The 8,582-nt window shown below is 37.5% G+C and overlaps 1 non-coding gene across 1 annotated transcript; it reads left to right on the top strand.

Annotated features, from left to right (window-relative positions):
- Window positions 1-4,724: 4,724 nt before the first annotated feature.
- Trnat-cgu (transfer RNA threonine (anticodon CGU)) lies at window positions 4,725-4,797 on the top strand. The gene has a single exon. It is a non-coding gene; the product is annotated as a tRNA-Thr (tRNA).
- The last annotated feature ends 3,785 nt before the right edge of the window (window positions 4,798-8,582 follow it).

Raw genomic sequence — 8,582 nt, 5'->3', positions numbered from 1 at the left:
TCACGTGAACGCATTTTTTGCCTTAAAATATTTTTTTTGCATGATAGCATGTATATCAAAATATTGCAACAAAACATTCTGTCTTGAAATGAATCTATTAATTTTCCAAATGAATATAGGTGTATTGGTTAAACACAAAACTTATAGGGGATAGAGCATAATTCTCTGTATTGTAGTGCGTAGGCGCATTATATTTCTAAAACAATTAACACATCTTTATCGTTATACGGAGGAGTTTTTCATTAAAGGACTGGATGTGCATTTGTTCCATTACCAAACTGGTTTGTAGAAAAAACAAAATAGGTATCTGCTCGGTGTTATCTCTTTCAGGGGACTTTGAAAATTTCATCAAGAACTCAAATTTGTGATCCACGATAATTCAGGTAGGTTACTTTTTTAAAAAAGCGCCAGGAAATTCACCATAAAAACTTATTGTGTGGATCCGAGGGTTTTGATTCAAAAGAAACTAATCATTTTTCCCCAATAGGTTATTAGATAATAAAGGTAGGACTTACATGAAAAAAAATAGAATGGCCTTCCAAACAAGAATATGCTGCGTGTTTCATAAAATCTGTCCCCATTCGCTGAAAAATCTTCAATTTTTTTTTACATTTTTAAAATTAAAATTTTTGGACCCCAGTAAACATTCTTGCAATACCTTCGCGACAAAATATGCAAATGTTCGCAGCAAACATAGTCACGGACCGCAAAATGTGCCAATACATAAGGAACACATTGTTGCCAAGGGAGCGAAAAAAACGCCCATCTCGGTACATATTGTCGCAGATGTTAATAATATAAGATAGGATAAGATTTATTGATACCAATTTGGGGCCTTCAGGGCATACAAGTAAAGAAAAATACACATAAGAAAAAAATCAAAATTGAAGATGATGATGATAATTACAGATGGGGGCAACCTATAATAAATGATTAAAAAAAAACATATATGTTCCCCCCTTTCAAGGGAAAATTAAATAACTTTTTAAAAAATGATTTATCATAAGATGTGTATTCAATATTTCTAAGTAATTTATATATAGGTACATTGATTGCAAAATGAATGCAATAGTTACAGTAAATCTGTGACTTTCTGAACAATCGTAATCTTTAAACTTTTAGGCATACCTAATTGTACATCTTTGACTTCATGTTAATCATAATGTTATAAAAAGAGTAAAGAAGGTAAGATCTGACAGCAGAACCTGTCTGGTTTACACGTCCACATAATTTAGTTTTAATGATTATACATGTCATGTTCGTTGATATGCATGTAGCAGGTATCGTTTTTGATTCTGTGTAAAGACAAAGATGTTTTCTCGATACATGTCTCCACAAAATTCAGATTTTTTTGCCAATTCAAATTTAATTTGGCATGTTTGAAAATTAATAAATAAATAAAATTGATACTGCCCATATCGAAATAAAGGACCCGATTTCCTAAAGGTTGTAAAGTCTCGTATAGATGTTATCGGGCATGAGCTGTAGTAAAACAGCCCAGTACCAAGTTTCCGAAAGGGAATTCCCCTACGAATTCTTGTTTCTCTTGATAATTGACCAACATCATGTTCGATTCCGGGTGCTCTTTATTATGTATGAGTTCTATACCTTTGAAGTCTATGGTAGAATCTTGTCAGAGTTGTTGTAATTCCTCTTCTTCGGTCACATATCGAGCTAAAGGTAATAGGGCGCTGAGCGAACTTTCCCCATAGATAATTTAAAAAGAGTTTGGCTATCGTTCTTCGAACCGATTTTTTTTATACTTAACAGGTCCATCCTGATACCTTCTCTTTCTAACGTAATCTAGTTTCTGTTCCTCCGTTTGAAAGTCGGGTAAGAATCTCGGAGCTTCCTCTTTGATCTTTCAAAAGGTATCGATGTAGGGTCTAAATAAACCCTTTTTACTTTCTGGAAAATGCCAAGGTATATCCCATGTCCAGTGCTTTGTGTAATTCGGTGGTCACCAAGGTGGCCGTGAGACTGCGTCCCTGGTCCGTGTGTTGACATCGATGTTTAGAGGTAGAGTCCTTTTGTTCTGCACAGGTTCGGCATAATGGAAATAATAACTTGCCTCCCGTGCGATAAGGTAAAACGGACTGATAAATGCCTCGGGGTGGTAACACCCGACAGTGAATGAGACCGATATAAGTTCTCAAGTCTGGAATTGGTCAGTAATGATCTGAGGATGGCCCAAAGGAAAAGGTATGTGATCTAACACGTAAGGGTATAAAAAACAGATGTCTACGTATCTCATGTCACCATCCTCACAATATAAGCGAGTATCATTCGTCCGGCCTTCGAACAGGGCCTCTCGGGGGTTCAAAGGATCTGGAATCTAGGTGTCGTACATAATTTTGTAAAGCCACTTCTCTTTCCACTTGTTGATCGAATTCGTGTTCCCAGTACGGAATTTCCTCTAAGACCAAACTCCTTCTTCAAGTTTCCTTGTGTAATACCTGGTAAGTAAATTGTGCCCGGTGAGGATGATTTTCGGTCTGTAGATTAGGATAGCAAGTGGGACATCCGTGCCAATAGCATCCGTAAAATTCGTAGACGGTGTGAGTGGCTTCCTGGTATCCGATCTTGACTTCTCCCCCGTTTTTAGCATGATTTAGAATGTCGTACGTTACCTTCACTCTGTTGACTCATACAGGTAAGCCACCGACAGGCTTTGACGAATATTGACGAACTGGTTGATACTTCATGTTGGAAATGATGGCAATGGTATTTTCGGGGATGAATCCACGACGGGAAGCTAAATTGGCAGTACTGGCAAAAGTGACGGATTCCTGGAAGGAGTCTAGATAGCTCTTGAGTGTGGCTCTAAACTGGACATAGCATCGTCGAAAAATATCGACATCTGAAATACAATATCCTAAAAATTCCTTCTGGAAATCAAACACTTTTCCGGATTGTTGTTCGTACCAATCGTCTAAAGCCTGTCGGCAACTAATAGACATGTCCTCTGGACTGTAGAAAGCCGCTGGTGGATAAGGGCCCACGTAATTCTGGTTCTGTTCCGTCTTGAGCAAAAGGTAAAAAAGTTATACGAGGCGATGAATTTGCATGAATAAGATTTTAGTGCCTTTCTTGTTGACTGTAGGTTTCATGCAGGCGGAATGGACTAGGTAATCTAAAATGAACTGCCCGTTGTATCCTTTGAAATTGTGAGCAATGATGATTGCCTCGTCGTGTAATAAAGCGAATTTCTTATTTCCTGTGTCGGGCTGTAATCACCAGTTCATGAAGTGTTTTGAGGTATCTGGCCCTTTAAACACTTGTTGACGGGTCGACAATGAGGACAGGGATCTTCTATGGGTAAGTGCCCGCAATGCTGACATACGCGATGAGCCACATATAAATTAGGGTCGTGGATGCCGTTTTCATTGGTACATTCGAAATAGAGATAAATATAAAACTGAAATGTCTCTTTTCCCTTCTTTTTCTTCTGGGAGTTCAGTTATACGTAGCACTGATGATCCGTGTCTACAGTTTTCTTACAGATCTAACATTGTTTCTGTCCTCCGCATGGATGATGAGGGAGTAATTTTTGTTTTGCGTCCATTTCTGACAATGCTCGCATCGTCCCAAAAAACTGCATACTGTTGTTGTGGTATTTTTAGTGTGAGGCCGTAAATGATTTTGAAAACAAATTCTGCTTTGAAAAAATTCTTGTCAGCGATGGCACTGAATGTGGCTCCTGTCTGGAGGGCATGGGGTATCTGATAAACAGAAGGAGCATCGGTAAGGACATATAGTACGATGATCTGTGATGTTCCTGTTCCCCACATCGCAATGATCACAGTAATATGGGTTCCCGTCACACCCGGCATGGACAAAAGAGCATAGTAATGATTCTCTTCTAACAAAATGTTAAAACAAGTTCTGTCGCAGCTAGGTTAAGGACTCCCATATATACGCCAGCCCATGCGGAGGTTCGAAAAACCTATTATGACGTCACGTTAAATCAATACAAATGAATCTTGATAAATAAATACTATATGTTCTTTTTTAAACACACTCAAATACCTTCGTTTCTCATAAATATTGTAAAGATAAATGTATGTGCAACTTATCTTGCCATAATAGCACTTAGCGAATGTAGAATGAAAGCCAACTTGATCTCGCTGTACTTACTGAGATGACGTCATTTCTTAGTTTGACACGTAGTTTTTCTGTACTTGAGGCGTGGATCAAGCTATTATCGTAGTTTGTAAAAATAGAAATAAATACGAAATCGGACCAAGAAAAGATATATTTTGAAATATATTAATCCACATTTTATTGTCAATCTAAATTGATAATGTTTAGACTTTATATTTAGTTGAACTTTTACGATCATTGTAGAAGTACATATACAAGTATGTTCTAATTTTAAACCTGTCGCGGGACGGACAAACAGCTGATGTAAGCGATGTCGCTTTGCCGAACTCAGAAGAGACCCGAAATATACAAGTGCAAACACCACAATTCACATTTATCAAAACTAATGCCATTAGAAAAATATTGAAATTGTATTCATTTTATCTAAATATTTTCATGCGTATAATTCATGGGCATCTTTACCCCATCTAAGGTCTCCGTAGCCTTTGTACATGGGCTCTATGCCGAGTTTAGAGGAAGTCGACTTGAACTGAAGTATTTTCAGTTAATAGCGGGGGCTAACACCTGTTGTAATTCCCCCATTCTTTGGGTCCACAAGACTGATGAATATCAAAGCCACTGTCACGGTAGCTCAGTCGGTAGAGCGCTCGCTTCGTGATCGGGAGGTCGTGAGTTCGAATCTCGGCCGCGACAGACCTAAGTCGATAAAAAATAGGTAGCAACCGTTCCTTCGCCATGCGCTCGGCACTTTGAAGTGAAAGTTGCGGGTCTTTCGGATGAGACCTTAAAAACCGAGGCCCCGTGTCACGGCAGGCGTTGGCACGATAAAGATCCCTCACTGCTCAATGGCCCTGAGTGCCGAGTAAAGGTCAAAATTTGAAGCCCTTCACCGGTATATGGTGACGTCTCTATATGAGTGAAAAATTCTCGAATGGGACGTAAAAACAATATACAATCAATCAATCAATATCAAAGCCGGCTTATTCAATGAGAGCTAGGGCTTTGTTCTTCTGGTATAATGATTGAGAATCTCCCTTCTGCATAGGTAGCCACAATTTTTTCCACTGGGGTAAAATCTTTGGATTTTCCGGTTTTTTGACTGTGTAACCGGGTGACTACTATTTTCCTAGCTAAACAAAATTTATCCCAAGGATTATCGATCTGAACGATGGATTTTTTCCCCTTTCTTTGAATTCCCCTTATTGACCATCAGGTGCGCTTGGTATTCTGTCTACCACTCCCCTCTGAATACTTGACATGAATCATGTCGAATTCCAAAAAGCCGTCTCTCAGTTTTAAATCTTTTTTAGATTGTTGCACGGCTTCAATTTCATTTAAAATGACGTCCTTGTTATAATGTTTACAGTGAATAAACTCGTACCAAATGTCGGAATCCAGAAGAAGGTGTCAAATGTTCATAATATACAATTGTTAGGATAGCACTGCATATGATATTTGACAGTTTGCAGCATGTCTCTAAATAATCGCAGAACAAATCCTTTATTTTCCTCGTCTGGAAATTCCTTAAAATCGACACTGTAGACAACTTCTTCAGCTTTGAATTTTCTTGAATGCCGGGCCTGATTCAGTCTGACTTGATAATACTGGGAAATGGCCATTAGCTTCTTGGAGGGGGGGGGGGGATTGGGTGGTGATGAAGAAGGAGATGGTTCTTCTTCAGGTACATCAGGTACATTCCGTAAACCCTGTAGATGTTGTCTTGGTTGACTTTCTCTCTCTCTAATCTTTCTATTTATCTTGCATTTTTTCCCTGAGAGCTATTTGTCTTTTTCTCTGTCGATAAAAAATTGTTTCTAACTCTTTCTCTCGTCTTCTCCATGTCATAAGGTGATGTGCATGTAACAGTTTTTTACATAGCACTTTCAAAATTCATGTTGACATGAGAAAAAACTGACAACAGAATGAGGTCAAAGTCGGAGATATGCAGTATTTATACAGTGTATCACGTCACAATGCATACCTCCCAAGACTGTGTATTAAGACGAATACAAGACGTACAAACGTAAGCAAAAGATATTTGCACACGACCCTACAGAACAAAAAGTGTATAAACCAGAGGTGGGAGTGTAGGATCAGTCTTTAGTCGCACTTGGAACTAGACAGACGTTATGATGGCAGAGGAAAATTCCATGAATACACCTGAGAATGCAAGACATGTCTTACCAGAGACACAGAATCTTATTGGTGTAAACGAAAGAAGTTCGATATGTGATATCTAAGATGAAATGGCCACCATAATGGATGGACTTCATAATGGTATCCATGTGTTTAGATGACTGATGATATACGTGTGTTTAGAGAAGATATGACTGATGAAATTCGTAATGTAGGTAAGAAAACGGATAGAATGGAGGCAGACCAGGGAAAAACAAGATGAAAGAACAGGATAAAATCTGATTCCAACCACTGTGGGGGCCAACTACAACAAAAGAAAACCCCCTAGCACTGAGAATAAGAAGCAGACACTGAAACTACAGAAGAAAAAGTAATCATGTAATTTGCTTTGAATAAATTATTTTTAAAACTTTTGCAGCGTTATTGTTTTCTTTCAGAAAATAGCTAGACAGGCTGTGAATGACATGACGTAACAATAAAAGATTTTAACCGCTGCTAAGTTTGACTGTGTATTGAGGGGTATAGATGTACAATCGTAGATCTAACGTCTTCTTTTTTACTCAGGGGGTGTACTTGATTGACCCACCTATCCGGGGTGTACTTGGTTAACCCATTTATCCTCCTCAAATGCACTCAGTTGACCCATCTATCAAGGATCTGGGTGTATGGGGGGGGGGGTCAAAAATGCACTCAGTTGACTCATTCATCCAGACCCCTAATACTACTTGCGTTCATTTTAAATATATGGTGAATATTTAGAAAATTGTCTTGAAAATGTCAGTCTTTTCATCCACAGCGATCCTAAACTTCAACAGGTTGCAAGCCAACACAGTGACAAACAAATTTCAAAATATTGTCTTAAAACGTCCAAAAAAAAAAAAGAACGGATAAATGTAATTTCATTTTATGAAATAGTCAATGATCTACATGTACAATACATTTATACATTTATTCGTGCAATAAATGACCATATGAATTTTTACTCACTGTTTTGAACAGAAATAAGTACAAGAAGCCCATGGTCACATGGCTCAAATGAGTACATTTGCTAGGAAAAAAGCAAAAATCAGTGCGCAGGTGAGTTAAGGCTAAGTTTTGGCATTTCTATGCAAATAAACTAATTAAATTGCCTAAGGACTATATCTATTATACAGAGAAAGTTAAAACTTATTGTCAAATACATACTTGGTACCCACGACATGAGATAGCCAGTACACATTATGACGTCATATTATAACGTCATTGTTCTTTACTACACAAGATTATAATGGACATCAACAAAAATGCTTCGGCGCAAGGGCATGCTCTATTTTATTTAACTGAATCAAGGTGTATTAGAAGCAATATATTCCAAAGTTTGCTGGTATTGCTGAACAAATATCAACAGCTCAGTTGTACAATTTCTATTCGTAAAGTTTTTAGTTGAATAAGGGTAAAAATGTACCGTCCGGTATAAGTTTCTTCAAATTCCGATCAAATGAGAAAATGCCAAGGATTTGTGCAGCAGTTTTATTTATCAATAGAATATACTTCTTAGTATTTTTATATAAAAATAAATAGGGTAATCCCTTGCGCCGAAGCTGTTTTGTTGATGTGATTTATTACCTCAGTAGGTTAGATCAGTGACGTCATAATATGACGTCATAATGTGTACTGGCTATAACATATCGTGGGTACTAAGTATGCATAAGAAAATAAATCAAAACTTTCTCTGAGTAATAAATATACCTCTTATGCGTTTTTATTAGCTCATTTACATAGAAACGCCTACACCTAGCCTTAACTCACATGCGTAGTTCAGTATTGAAATGTTTATGGGGGAGGGGCAAACTTAAATTTCCACACCTCAGGATGCTTCCATATCAGTATTACTAATCAAGGCTTTGTTGCTCTTAAACAGAAAAAATTATAAGATGTCTTCCCTATGTATCCCTATGTAAAACTCTGATCGCTCATAATGACCCCACCTTACCCATCCTAAATTTGAACAAATCTGAATCCACACTATCTGAGGATGCTTCAATGATAATATGACTAATCATTGCTTTGCTGTTCTTGATTAGAAGATTTTTTCAAGATGATTCCTATTTATTCTTATGTAAAACTTTGACCCCTCTGTTGTGTCCCCCCCCCCCCCAACCCCTTAGGGGTCATAATATAATTTGAACAAACTTGATTCTACAATACCTAAGGTAGCTTCTATATAAATATGACTAATAATGCTTTAGTTCTTCTTGAGAAGAAGATTTTTAAAGATATTTCCTATGTTACATGTATGATCAGGTTCTACAGGTTTTCATTTTACTCTTTCTGATTTAATCATTGGAATGATTATTAAGATT

Source organism: Saccostrea echinata, unplaced genomic scaffold, assembly GCF_033153115.1.
Source record: "Saccostrea echinata isolate AGI-Se365-2 ecotype Australia unplaced genomic scaffold, CSIRO_AGI_Sech_v1 ptg000058l, whole genome shotgun sequence".
NCBI lineage: Eukaryota > Metazoa > Mollusca > Bivalvia > Ostreida > Ostreidae > Saccostrea > Saccostrea echinata.
This window is presented reverse-complemented; position numbering and strand designations above follow the sequence as displayed.